The sequence below is a fragment of the Phalacrocorax carbo genome, chromosome 9 (genome assembly GCF_963921805.1).
Source record: "Phalacrocorax carbo chromosome 9, bPhaCar2.1, whole genome shotgun sequence".
Classification (NCBI taxonomy): Eukaryota; Metazoa; Chordata; class Aves; order Suliformes; family Phalacrocoracidae; genus Phalacrocorax; species Phalacrocorax carbo.
Genome location: NC_087521.1, coordinates 25947758 through 25962435, shown reverse-complemented (window position 1 = coordinate 25962435; position 14678 = coordinate 25947758). Strand labels below are relative to the sequence as shown.

Sequence of the window (14678 nt, the reverse complement as noted above, 5' to 3'; positions counted from 1 at the left end):
ATAGAACTCAGGGAGTCCACTCTAGGTGACTTGTCTGAAAGAAAAAACTGATTTCAATCATGAATTGCTGAAACAATTAGTTAAAGCCATTACTTGGGAATCAATAGAAAGAAACTGTATCCATTTGCTCAATCCAGCAATTTAAATTTCTCGGGGTCGGAAGCACTTGCTGCCATGAATAAACTGTGAAATGTATCTTTAAAATGAAGTTTTTAATTAGAACTGGCAGTTCTGAACCTGTTGTTGGCAGGAGCCAACCTACTGAAAAAGAGCCCGATGCAATAGACTGTAAAGTGTGTCTGCTTGCTGCTTTAGCATTTAACAATTAAAAACCAAAACAATCAACCTTTAAAACCGAAAGTTGTGCTTCAACATCAGCATTCAAAGATTTTTGTTCTCTGTGGTTAAAGAAGTTTGGAATTTTCAACTGTAATTTCTTACAGTAGGTGCCAAATACAGCTGGTTTCCTGAAGGATGAAACTTGTTTTACAGGAACACAAAAAAAAAAAGAAAAAAAAAAAAAGGAAAGAAGCACCTGCTGTAGTAGACTCAGAGATCTAAGTACCATCCTACAATCCACTGCTGGACTGCTGGTGTGGCTAATCCTTCATTGGTGGTGACCTGATTCAAGGACTCAACCAAGCACGTGCTGACTCACAGTTAGCTTAAATTGCATTGTCTTTATTGGGACATAAGTATGTGCTTAAAGTTGAATATCTGCATTTTAAATAGGGAATAACATGACACCTACTTGGCAGAAATTGCCCATTTATTTTCAAATATGCCTCACTGCATGTTCCTGAGAAAAAGAAGTGGTGCTAACACTTTTAAAAATCCCATCTTAGGTTGAGTAAAATAGGTGAATTTGTTGGTTTTTCCCTTCATGGGGGAAAAATATAAAAGTTTATGTTAAGAGCCAAAAAATTAGATGAATGAAAGAGCAAAGTGCCCCATGCCACCTGTCTCTGCACATTCTTCCAAGAAGCATGAGTCCATCTCCCCTTCCATCTGTGGCTTAGGGGCCTTGGTGGCTTCTGCATTCCTCTTCTTTCATGTTGCTCTAACTGTGCTTTAAAAAGCAGAATCCATTTTTTTCCACAGTCCAAGCCTGGTAACCCTTGTTGCTGACCTCACCAGTCATGTGCTCAGTGTGAGCATGAGTCATGGTAGTGATGAGAAATCTTTATTCTCTCTAATTTGGCCTTCCCAAGTAAGGGGAGTGGGGGTGGGGTGGGTGGAGAGGGGATGGGGGAGATTCTGATATTTCCAAACTTTTTTGTTGGAAGTATTGTGTCAGTTACGATAACTTGGTGTAGCACATAAATTGTTAGGCTGACTTGCGATTCCCAGCACACCCCTTGTAGTCTAATTGAGGAACTGCATTTTTGTCAGTCACATACCCAGGTGGAAATGCAAGAATGTGAGAAACAATAGGAGTAGGCTAGTACTGCGTCAAAACAGATAAAGCCGAATTGCTTGTTGGGCTGAAAGATGGGAGCAAGCAGATGAGAAGCAAGTTGGTCAGGAACCCATTCCTGCCACTGATGGCCATGTGAAGGGTAGGCTTGCTCCTCTTGTTAGTGTGTGAGCAATGGGAGCAGACAGGCAAACCAGCAAGTATGCCATTAATCTTTATGAAAGAAAAAAGATAAGGTCATCAAAATAATACAGTAGCCTACAGCCTGCCGCTGGATTTCAGAGTGAGGAGAGCACCCTACGGATGGATCTGGAGGAAAAATAGCTGGGGTAAAATAAGCCCATGAATAGGTTGGGTGTGAAGTGAGTGGTGCCTGGACTGTGCAGGAGGGAGGACAGCCAGGGCTGCTCGCAGGCTGCCGGCTGCAGGCAATGCTGTGAATCAGTTCAAGATGGCTACCCAAGGGGAGCACGTGGTAGGCCTCTTTCTCCTCTGGAGACTTTTATTTGTTCTCCCTGTCTTGGTGATTTTCTCTAATCTGAAGAACAAGATGTCCTTAATGAAAACAGATGTTTTGCTCCCTTGCATATGGAAAAAAAAATAATTCCCCCAAAATAGAATAAACCCAAAGAATGCTGAGATGAGAGATGGGTTTCCACAAAGTCAAGAGAACAAAGCTCTTTGTTAATGCCCTGACCTGGCTGCTCATCTCCCACAGACACACCATGGAAGCTATTGATGCAGAGGTCCACGGTAAGACCTGGGTCTAAAAGCGGGCAAGCTGTGTGCCTCTGTAAAGCATAAACACCACACTGAGCTGGCTCGCAGCTTTCCCCATCCACGCTCTCCCACTGCGAGATCCTGGTCAATGGCAGTTTTTGTCATTGGCTTCGGTGTAACTAGGAATTGGTCCCAGTATTTAATTTAAAGCACAGCACACAAAAAACCAAAATCATAACATCCCTGCTACATTTATAGAGATGCATAAGCCACTGATTAACAAATGGATGATATACTGAACTTTGCTTTACCATCTGTCTTTAATTACATAAAATAACTTGAAGCAATTAACAAGAAAGAAACACTGTGACACAAATAAATAAATCCTATTGATAGAAACAGATGAGGGAATACTTAGGATATTTGAATATATGGATGAAAGTCAGTAAAGCTGCATAATCCACACCCAAAGATATTACAAGTGTTATCTAACAGATTTACACTGCCATTGCCAATTATTTTTGAAAAATAATAGTTACCTGTGGAGATGCAGAGAAACAAAAGGAAAGCTCTGTGTGTGTGTGACTAGAAAAGAAAATGTGTGGTCCATCCAACTGCTGTGATGTCTAAGTTTTGTCTTTCACAGATAAGACGAATTAATATCAACAGAAAAATACACAAAGCATGAGGTTTCATTGCTGGGGACCTAAAACCAGCCACATAAGTCTGCATGCTTATAAGTGTTCAGGCACCAGTGGGGATTAGGTTCTTTAACACTTTGCAGGATTTAGGTTCTAAGTCTACTCTTTTAGCATTCAAATATACTTGTTTGCCTTCTCTGTTAAGGCACTTGGAAAAAAATGAGTGCTGTACAATAGCTATTGAGTGATTGCTGAGTGGATTAAGAAATCACTAACTGATAGATGTCAAAAAGTAGCTGTCAGCTCTGAATGAAAGCTCCAGAGTCAGTCTGCAGAAATGGGTGTTATGCCTGGCAGGCACAGAATTGTCCATAATGATTGAGAGATAAGTACATCCCTAATAAAACAACACTGGCAAATTAGGGAGGAAATTAAAGTTGGTGGAATGATAAATAAATTATGAAGTTGGAGCAGCCCAAATTTGGTGAGCGGGACCTCATGCACTAATGGTGGCTGTACTGATACACTAGAAATTGTATCTCAAGGGTGGTGCTTGAAAAGGCTTTGATATCATTGTGGGGAAGCAACTGGACACAGGACTTGGTCTGATGTTGCAAAAGAGCATTAATGTAATCTTTGAGTGAGTTAGCAGGGACGTACGTGTTGAGTGTAATGCTGACTATATGGCAGTGGTGTGTTACAGTGCTGTGGGTGCTAGAAATCTGAAAAAGGGTGGGAGAAAATGCGTAAGAACCACTTGTAGATTGGAGAGTGTGCTTGTCCTCCCTTATCAAAATGAGATGACTGGATTACAGTGTATAATTACAAGAAAAAAGTGTTTTGCATCAGATGTATGTATTACAAGAATCAGTGGGTGGAAATGTAAGCCAAGCAGATTTAAGCAAGCAATGAGGCTTGGATTTGTAGCAGTAAGTGTGATGAACTGCTGAAGCAAACTGCCCAAGAAAGTGATAGTGTAAATATCAAAACTGGACCACTTTCTGGAAAATATATGTCAGCCAAACAGAAATTATTGGGCTTGGTATATGGGGAATAGTGCAATGCTACAGTGTGTGACACTGAAGAGGTTAGACATGATGAGTTAATGGTCCTTTCTGGCCTCAAAAGTCATGAATTAAGGAAAATGTCTTAGACATGTTAGGCCAAATTCTTCTTATTTCATGCAGCTAAGTCACCCACTAATCCCAAGGAAAGATTGAGGCAAATAGTACCAGGAGCAGCAAGCAGTATGGTCTTGGAAAGGATAAAGCATATTAAATGTACCTTTCATGTTAATATGCAACATAATACATTCTGTATATTATAGATTTAGGGACGAAGGCTGCAGGCTATGGTCAGCACGCTCCCAGTCGGCACTTGGCAAGCAAGGTAATATGCATAGTAAGTGAACTGAGAGATAAACAGGCAGGGTGGGAATGTAGGAGGGTGGCTATAGGGAGCACTGAATATGTAATTTGCTACTGTCTCAGGTATTCATGTTGAGAGTAAGAAATTAATTGTTTTGGCGGGGAGCGTTGCTGTGTAGACTGAACGGGAGAAAGAATGTAAACAAAGGGCAATGATCAATTGCTCAGTATTCGTAGCTTGTAGAAATGTCTCGTGGGTCATGGCAGGGACTTTTGACAAACATCGTTCTATTTAATATCTCTATGCTAATCTCAAAGCAGAGGTAAACAGCACAATACTGAAATGTGCTGATGATACTAAACCAGGAAGGAATGCAAACAGGAGACAGCAGATAAAGGATATCAAAGGACCGGCAGATATTAGAAAGCTGGGTACAAAATCCCTCAAACAGCTCACAAAAAAACCCAAAGCAAAGCAAACAAACAAAAAACAAACAAAAAAAAACACAAAAAAAAAAAAAGAAAAGAAGATATATTTGAATGTATGTGTCCTGGCCATCAGTACTTCTGATAGGAGTTTCAAGGTATAGTGGACAGCAGATCAGATGGGAGTGAGGTATGAATTTGCATAGTGATAAAGGCTATGCACATACAGGCATGTGTCACGAAGCAGGGAGGTAATAGTTCACGTGTAAAGCTCTGTGTTATTACACTCAACCCTGTGTTCAGTATTGCCAGCCACTGACTGCCTGGAAGAAGTTGGAAGAAATCCCAAAACAATTCAAAGGCTGGAAAAATCACTTTGGGGGAAAGACTGAGGCTTAAACCCAGTGTCTCATTAAGCACAGACTTAACGTGCATGAGCTGTGCTGCTGATTTACAACTCCCTTTACAGCCTGCTAGGTGGCTCTAACAAAGGAACTACTATCAGCTTAAATGGTGCACATGTTTAAGCACTTTGTTAGACTGGAGCAGAAGGGGCTTGGATAGACCTGTGAGGAAATATGACAAAAGTCTACAAGGCCTTGGCCACTGAAAGGTGCATATTGGCTGCATTGAAATCAGCAGGCAGTCATGTATTTCCATAAGGCTGGGCTGCTGCACTCTTATGCATGGAACAAAGGTCTGCAAAGGCTTAAACCAGCCAGTATTATTTAACTAAAAGGGAGGAAGGCAGCAAACTCAGGCCTTTTGGGTATATTTTTTTAAGGTGAAAATTGGAAGGCTGTCAGATGGTCTTTCAAGGGGAGTTCATATTGCTGGGGGGTTCAGGGTATGTTTGACTAAAGCACCGGAGAATGCCTATAAAGCAACAGTTTTATGTCTTTACATTGGAAGGCTGGGAGTTCTTCCCTATCCCAAGAATTCCCAATCTTATGGAGTCACCACAATAGCTCCAAAATTCAAGGTGGGAGGAATGGTTCCCTTCTGAGCTCTGAAATAATTTCTGCGACTGTTCATAAAAGAGTTCTTGTGAGGCTGAATTCCTGATGATGATTTTCAAACCAAGGAAAATTAATCTTTAAAGAATAGGGCTGCGAAATGCTGAATTGGGATCACAGATATGGTGGGAATATCTCTTCTGTGTAACTATTTATTGAGCTTATAACTGAGAATTGTCTGAAGTAAAGAGCAGTTTGTTCTATAAGAATGGCTTTTTGGAGGAGTTAGTACTCAATTCTTTTTGAAAGTCAAGAGAAGGTGAATACCCAGCTCCTTAGACTTTTAAACATTGCCACACACCTAGATTTTTTTTTTTAAATTTTGCTCAGAAATAGCAGAAAAAACTCTCTTCTGGAAAAAATTAACATTTCAGTGTTTCACTTAAATAATGATTCTAGACTTTTAATGCAATTAGTATCACACAATTTTATAATTATTACTAGCAAATCACTGTGTAAAAGAACATCTAGAAATATAGCAGTGAAAATAAGAACGTTGACTTTGGCAGGGGTTTAGTCTTGGAAAGTTAGCAGGCACTCTTCTGGGCTTCACTAGTCAATACCCATAAGAATTTAACAAAACCCCTGCATAGATTATGAAAAAAGCAACAGGGAAAGACCAAGGGAATGGTGTTTAGAGTAGAGCTTCCCTTTACAAATCTTGATCAAACAAATACTTGAAAGTCATATTTGTCATCACAGGATGGTAGTCAGGATACAGGGTTAAATTATTCACGAGTATCTACAGATCCTTCTCCTTTTTCTTCTTTCTCATTGCCCTTTATAGTCTAGTTTTATACTGCACTGCTTCATTCACTCCTTTGTGCTTTTTCTCTCCAGAGAGGATGTCTCTATAAGCTAGTTCAAGTGACTAACTTGCAACCTATTTCTCTCCTCATAGTTACGTGGTTCTAACATTCAGCACGCAGTCCCCTTTGGATTGCTACAGCAGTTGTTAAAATTTTTATGTGTAGTATAGTACAAAAGCTACCAAAAGAGGGCAACATATGAGCCAACAATGAGAAATGTATCCTGACAAGTTTACAGTTGTGTATTTGTGGCACCCTCCCCCCTTTCTTTTTGATAGAGCAGGAAATTCTAGCAAAGCTGGTCAGGAAACAGAATTTCCATTCTATGGGAAATTCCAACACTTGGGAAAAAAAGTGAAGGTGCTGAAGTTTTTACGGATTTAAAATTCAGAGAAAATGTATTTGGCATGATGGAAGTACTCCATAAATGTCAAATCATTCTCACACCAGAAAACCCAAAAGTTATAAGGACATTAAAATATTCAATTTAATAGGAAAAATGTTAAATATATGAATGCTATAAAGTTCAAAACAAAATTAAATGAAACAAGGAACACTTAAATATTTTCACTTTAGGGAAACTAATACTTTAAATATTATTGAATGTAAATATTATTTTAATTTGTCTCCATTAAAAATGTTGTCAAAGTAAGTATGCTCTCAAAAAAGCATGCTGATTGAGACCAAGTTGTATTTTCTGAAAGAGTATGTTTCCTCTGAACATTGTTTGATTATGTTTCTCTCGGTGAAATGCCTGAGAGAATTTCAGAATACTCTTAATAATCCTGCAAAGGACTGAGGTAAATTGGCCACGTCCCAGGACTGTCCGTGATGCTGTGTTTGAGAAGCTAGACTAAGTGCTATCCTGAACGCCAGGCATGTGAGCTGAAGAGCTGGTATACCCTGGACAACACTGAATGTGCACTCATTGGCAAACAGTTTATTATAAACAAAGGTGTTTTTTTTTCAAAGTATTCAATAGTACTCCAAGGAGTTAGACAGTCTTGAACACATGCCAGCATGGCAATGGATACAGTAGGCAAATATAATCTACCTCACTTAGGGCAAATATTTGGCTACAAATGTATTGAAAGCTCTTTAATTCTTTGTACACTTCTATGATGAGAACCAGAGGAAAGGCAGTGGAGATTTAAAGACTGGAGGGTGATTTTTTTTCTTCTCTTATCAGCAGCACAGATAGGCTAGCTGCCAGTCAAATTAAAAACCTCACTGGAGGAAATGAATGAAGGCCTGTAGGTGTAGAAATCTGATGTTTATACAGCTGCAGCAAGTTCTGCTAATGATCAACCAGAATCAGCCAAGTCTTCATGGAGATATGCAAAATTCTGTGGCAGTGTCTAGGAGGTTGACTACAGAATTTAGGGCATCCTCAGGGTTTTTTTTCCTTTATTTGTCTCGTCTCTTCTTTCAAGACTAACTTCTGCTTACTACTTGCCTCTATTATGGCTTAAAATTCTGGAAAGTATCCGGGAAGGAGAGGAGGGCAGATCTATTATCCATCTGGAGGACAACGCAACATTTGGAAAGTTTGGAAGTACTCACCCATCTCGAAGACAGCATGTTCTGCTTGCAGGAGCTACACCTTATCTTCTCTCATTTATCCATGTCCTGCTTTTGCATCTGTATTTCTGTGGATTCCAAAAGAAGGAAAGATTTATTCTTCCTAGCCAGAAACAAGTAGAGGTTCCTGTCTGGAGGGTTTCTCCATTGTCTGATCTATCACATGAACAATGACTTCACATCGTTCACCTGATGAAGGGCTGCAGAACAACAGGGTATAAAATAAGATGTTCAGAATAGGAATGACAGCTGTGCACACTGTCTGTGTGTTTGGATCGAGTGTATCCACTTTAATCACAATGTTTCCAGACAGCTCCTGTATTCTGGATATGCAGGAAGCTATTTATACTCATCTGCTTGGCCTTCATTTCTTGTACTGCTCATCTATTTTTGATTAATGTCTTGATATTCCCTCCCAGGCAATGATGCTACTTTTGGGAGACAGACAAGGAACAGTTATGGAATATAATACATGTATTCTAGTGGCACTGGGAGGTGTGGTTCATTATCTGATTGTGATTATTTGTAGGAAAAAGGGTAAACTGCATCCTTAAATAGCCTTGCCTCATGGGTATGGGCCTACACATGCTATATTGCCACTTTCCCAGCAGCCCAGTGACTGGTGTTTATTCAGGAAAGAATCGTCCCATGCACACAGACACACTGATTCTCACAAGTGGTTCTGCATATGCCTTTGCTTCTTGACTTCTGCCAATTTCAAGCCTAAATTCTAGGAAGCAACAATAACACCGACAGGAGTCACAGCAGACTTGAAGATGATTGCTTTAGCTCTGTGCACACAAACTGGACTTCTTTTTCTTCCTTAGAAATTATTTTTAAACATGCCTTGGCTCCTCTGAGCTAGCATAGTTTTACCCTGCAAGTCAGGTTATGAAGAAGGATCTGTTAACCGCTTCGCAGATGTGGTACGTGAGCCTAGTTACATCACATTTTGAGACAGATGGATCTCTGAAGGGAACTGCATTGTCCAATCATGTGCTTTCTTCCCCTTGCTATTGATTCTTGTGGTTAGTCTGTTTCTGATTTTATTTCTCCGTGTAGTTTAAGGGCAAGTCTGTGGTTTGCCCCATGTGCCCAAGCAAGGGAGCAAGGGTGCAGAAGACTGCCTGAAAATAACTAAATCAGAAACAGATAGACCAATTACAAGCACAAATGCCAAGGGACGGAGAACACACAGCATCCTCATGATCAGATACGCCTGTCCCATTGGAGGAGAGATGGATGTTTCACCATGTGACGTAACTCTGTACCACATTGGAGAAGAGAGCCAGAGCGTCCTCCTTCTTGCCTGGCTGAGCAAAACCCTCTCGTGTGGTTTTCCCACACGGCCTGTCCCAGCATGGGGAGGAACAGCTTCCATGAGGTAGGGGTAGGGAAGAGCAAGGCTGGGAAATGAGAGGCTGCCCTTGCCTCTCCAGTGCCTGCCCTGACAGCCAGCAGGGCTAAGCTGACACAAGGAAGGATGTAATCTGCTCCTGGTTGTTTTATGCTCAAAGCACATTACTTCCTTCCGTGGAATCAGAGGATAGTCATGGATGTCATCGTGACTCAAGGTCTCCTGGGGCAGCACGGGTCTGTGCTATGCCTATAATCAAATGACCCTGGGGGTGAATTGGGAGGGCTTTTGATGTCATTCTCTAAGCGCTGCACCACAGGAGACAAAGGCTTCTTAATGTAACGTCAGGCTATCTCTTAAGCATAACCATGAAACTAACTTTGACTTGCCAGCAGCTGGTACAGGCAGTGGCCTCCCTACACCGCTCTGGCACTTAGCATAAGAAATGTCATTATGTGGGTGGATTAGGCAGAACCTGTCAAAGCTGTGTGCGTGTTCTTTGGCTGCGTTTCCTTCCCTGGGCTAATAATGCCGAGGAGATGGGGAGTGGGTTGACACATTTTCTGGCATGTGTCACGTAACCCAGTGAAGTGGAGGACATGTCAGCCACAAGACTTTTCTGCTTTAGTAAGTCGCAGGCAGAAGTGACACGCTGCAGCGGCTAGCAGTCTTAATCCTCTATGTATTCATACTGCTAGTGCCTTCATCATGGTTTCAGCTTCCCCAGGGCTCTCTCTGACAGAGCCAGAGGTATGTCTGGAGGAAAGGGTAAGGAAATGTATCCAGACAGATATTGTTTAAACTCAGGGAAGCAGCAGTAGACAGAGGCGTTTGCATAACATTACCTACAGACTCTGAAGAGCTTTACAACTTGACTGACATGATCTCCATAAGAACCACTGAATTTGGCACTGATGTACGGGGAAATATTCACTGGCTGTTTTGCCGTGTGCAAAAATGCTCCATACCAGTTCAGCAGAGGATACAAAAAATACCTGTCCCTGATAAGAAGAGTTTTTTAGGACAGAAGATGCTAAAGCAAGCAACGAGAGATTGATGAAATTTAGGACAGTCACTGTCACTGGCTCCCTAAACTGGTGTGAGGGCAGATGTGAGTATTGGGGTGAGGGGATTTCCCAAAGTCCAGCAAAATCTCAAGGTAAAATATCCTCCAAGGAACAGGGAAAAGAGTGTATTCATTCTCACAGAAAAGCCTGCTTTTGCACAGCTCCCTACTTAAAGTCCGCGCTGAGGAGATGCAGTTTAGCCCCTGGGCTAAGGCAATATTTCAGGTGGGTTCCTCACGAACTACCATCAGAATAGCAGAAGATGGTATGAGCATGTCTACCCAGTATGACTGAAATGCCATCTCCTGTCACTGCCAGTATGTTGCAGGCTGTGTTCTGTTGTTGGGAAAAGATATATCAGGATATATCAGCTGGGTGTCAGCTGTATGCCACAAAACACACAGGTCGTAGGTCTGATGTGACATAGCAGGGACAGCGCCCAATTGACTGGGAAGAGTTGCTGTACTGTGTTTCCCAATAGCTCATAATTAAAAAAAAAAATAGGGCCAGCAGCTTCTGCAGGTAACTACAGGTGAAGGACAACTGCTATGCTGTTGCAGCATCTGTAGCATCTCAGGTCGAGAACTGCCATCCCCAGGTGCCATGTTTTGGTTCCCTGTAAAACTGAAGAGCAGTAGTTGCATAAGCACGTAAGGGGTGAAAATACAGCTTGGTGGGCACGGAGGAAGCCTGTGTGGGCAGGGGAACTGCACAATAGCCCCACAGGGATGGGGGTGCCTCCTCCCTTCACTTGCTGGTGTTGAGGCACAGCATGGGATTGTACTAAGGGGGTAACAGAAACTGGCCAGTAGCTATACCTCCTGCAAACACACATCATGTCTCCTGATGTGGGTGCTGTCTCTGTGTCAGACGCAGCTGGTTAGCCAGTCAGTCCGCTGGTGGCTAGTATGCGGGGCTGGGGAGCTGGACTGGAGCTTATGGGACTGCACTGGGGTGCTCTGAGGTGCCAATTCTGCCACAGGGGAAGAAGAGACAGATGATAATGCTGAGGTGGGAGATGACTCTGCCAGTTAATTTGTGCTTGCTTCCACTGCTTGACATTTGTGTGAAGTTGAGACAACCTGCATCAACACGATGCCTGACACAGAATTTGTATCATCCCATGATCAGTGTGACCCTGCTCAGACTGCCAGATAACGTCACATCTCCAGTTGTGTAACACCACCATGTTCTCTAGATCCCGGGCCTGCAATCATTATTGAGCTGACTATTTGTGCACTGGGGAGGGAATTCAAATATTGTTAATCAGTGAAAATATTAGCTATGTGTCCTTTGTTGGGAGTAAAGCAACCCCACTCCTCATAGGTCCACATATTAAAAGTAGGAACTCATTGCAGAGAAAAAAATGTGCCAGGAGGGATAAGGGAAGAGCTTTCATCTGTGTATGGGTACATGACGTGCAGGGTACACAACAGTGTTTAGGTAGATACCAGCATTTTGTAATTCAGGGATCACATAACTTTAAAAAAAAAATATCCACCGCTGCTGCGATATTTTTCATTTACAGCCAAATAAAAATTAGACTAAACGCTGCATATTCATTTACTGCCTATATTTCCCCCCACCTTGTTTGCTTGCCTACTTTCTTGCATGGTAATGTGTATGTTGTTTGGTTGCTTGTTTGTTTTTATTTGAAATAATTTTGCGTGTGATTTTCTGAGCTCTTGCAGAGCACAGAGACTAGTAAATGTTTATGCACCTTTGTCCATGTACAAAGACTGATGGATAGCTAATAAAATGCACATCTCTGCAATCCTTTCGTGCTTAAGATCCCCAAGCAGAAGTTGTGAGTATTCAAATAAAATAGAACTGATCCAAAATGTACATATTTAGCTTAGATAATAGCAGCCCCCAGATATGTGCCTCTTTCTGAAGTCAGAAATCTGTCAGTTGAACAAAGAGCAGGATATAGTGTGAATCAGGCTGCCCAAAAAGCTTTATGTGATAGACATACTTTATGGAGTTAGTTCCATTTCTCTCACATTTCAAAAGCAGACTCAGACCCTAATTACCATAAGGGCAAATTCCACAAAATAATTTTCTGTAGTCAAGGATTGCAATGTATTTTAAAAGTTAGACTATATGTTAAAAGAACGCAGTTTGTCCCAAGGCTTATGGTTCAGCTGTACAAAGCTTCTCCTTGTTCCTTCCATCTGAAAAAGTATTCCTGAAAAGTCATTCTGCATATGGGTATTTTTTGCTATTTTTCAGGGAGAAAAAAATATAAATGAGCTGTAAAGCTCATGTTGTTCTGAACTCCTACTCTCCCCGTTCACCGAGGAGTTCATCAAACAAAATTCCACAAGAAACAAATGTTATTATGAGATTAGCAGAGCGAACGCCAGAGTTCAGATACTAAACATTTTTTTAAAAAAACAGTGGGCTTAATGACGTGAAGGAAGTTGTAGTTTAAACATCAAGGTCAATTATTTCGTTAAATATTATTTAAAAGTTACTTGCCTTGAAACAAAACCAGAGCTATCCATTTCCCAAAAATGCAAACAGATTATTCTGCCCCTGTTTGTCAGCTTCACTAGATAACTTCCATTTGATCTTCAAATGAAAACAGTTTCTGTTTCAGATTTATACAACAGGCTGCCTCTGAAAAGAAGAAAGATCTTAAGGTTGGACTGCTGTTTACTTTCCCTTCTAATCCTGTGAGAAGATTTGCATAAGAAAAGCAAGTAGATTTGAGTCTAGGTTTTTCTGTCTACATCGAAAGCATGAGGATCAGCCAGTCCTCTCCATTTATTCAGAAAGAAAACAATTGCTTTTGTAAGTCAGGTGAGCAGGAAATCTTTCAGTAAGTTCAGCAAGATTCCTCTAAAAGTAACAGGGGTTGCTTATCAAGACTAAATGGAGCTTAGTTAAATAATTCTAATAGTCAGACACGGAGGGTCTAAAACCTAAACCCTCCAGTTCCAGGTATGTTTCCTGATACTGTATACTTAGCTTTAAAACAACATCCAGAATTGGTATTTTCTGGACCTTGCAAAGCAGCCTCTTCTATTTGCAGGTAGCCTTCTCAAGTTCCTAACAGCATCGGTCTCATTTGGGACCTCAGTGAGCAGAGGAGTGCTGGGTGGTGATGTGAGCTCTGGGTGTCACCAGCTCCGAGTGTGACCCCTGGAGCAAACCGGTTAACTCTGCTGTAGAATGGGAATATGGACTTGTACCTACAAGAGGGCTCTGAAGCAGAATAGTTTAATGTGTACAATGTACTTGGAGATTCTTTCAGTGTATAGAAAAACAAATTATTATTTTATAGGAAGAGGATTAGAAGGGGTGTTTTGGATCACGGGGTCAAGTCCCTTGCTGTGGGTGGTAACCACATCTCAGAAGCTGGTTCACAAACCAGTCAAATTCCATCTTCCAGCTGCTTTGATTCCTTCCTGCTTGCAGAAGGCCTTTCTGGGTCCTCAACACTCTGGTGGGGTGAAGGTGCTTTTCTGTTTCCAGCCTGAATCCCCCCCGGCCAGTTTGTACCAATTCTTTCTCTTAAATTTATTTTATTTGAGAGGAGGGGAGGGAAACTGTATCATCATTTTAAGATTAATTTGAATTTTCCTCTGAGCCCCAGGCACCTGGTGGAAAGACGCCAGCAATGCTGTAGGCTGGTTCGATGTACCAATAAAAATAAAATAAAATTTAAAAAAAGAGTAAGAAAAGCGCCATTCTTAGAAAGCCTTCAGCCTTCCAGCCAGAGCACAAACAGCTTCTTATATGGGACGCTCCTCGGGTAAATCAACAGCCCCCGGGGCGAAGGGGCCGCAGCTCTTGTGGCCTCGCACAGACCTAGGACGCCCCCTCGGGGGGAGGGACACGGCACAGGGGAGGGAAGGAGGAAAGGGGAGGGGAGAGGGACCCATCCTCAAACCACGGTTGAGACCTCGCCCGAGGGGGGTCGACGCTCCGCTGGGGCGAACCAGCGCGGAGAAACGCTCCCCCTCCGCGGGACTCAGGTCCCTGCCCGACGCGGGGGGCTCAGCTCCGCGCCCCTGCCCGCCCCGCCGGGGCTCTGCCCGCGCCCCCGGGCTCCCGCCGCCGGGCTGCAGCAGGGCTCGGCGGGGAGGCCGATCTCCGTTTTGCCCCTTGGCTCGGATTTCTCTCTGCCCAGGGAACAGGCGCCTTTGCTGGACCTGCGCTCCCCAAGGGCTGGGGGTGATTCTTCGTTTGTTTGGGTTTGACCTCCTTCCTCGGCCGCCTGCCGCAGGCGGTCCTGTCCCCGCACCGGCGGCCCCGAGGGCGGGCGGGCA

General features: G+C 42.6%; 1 long non-coding RNA gene across 1 annotated transcript in view; it reads right to left on the bottom strand.

Moving 5' to 3' along the window:
* The window catches only part of LOC135315038 (uncharacterized), a 41962-nt gene extending 33915 nt beyond the window's left edge, over positions 1 to 8047 (bottom strand). The window contains exon 1 of the long non-coding RNA XR_010374484.1: positions 7960 to 8047. This is a non-coding gene — a long non-coding RNA (uncharacterized LOC135315038). The remainder of the gene's footprint in view (positions 1 to 7959) is intronic.
* Positions 8048 to 14678: the final 6631 nt, after the last annotated feature.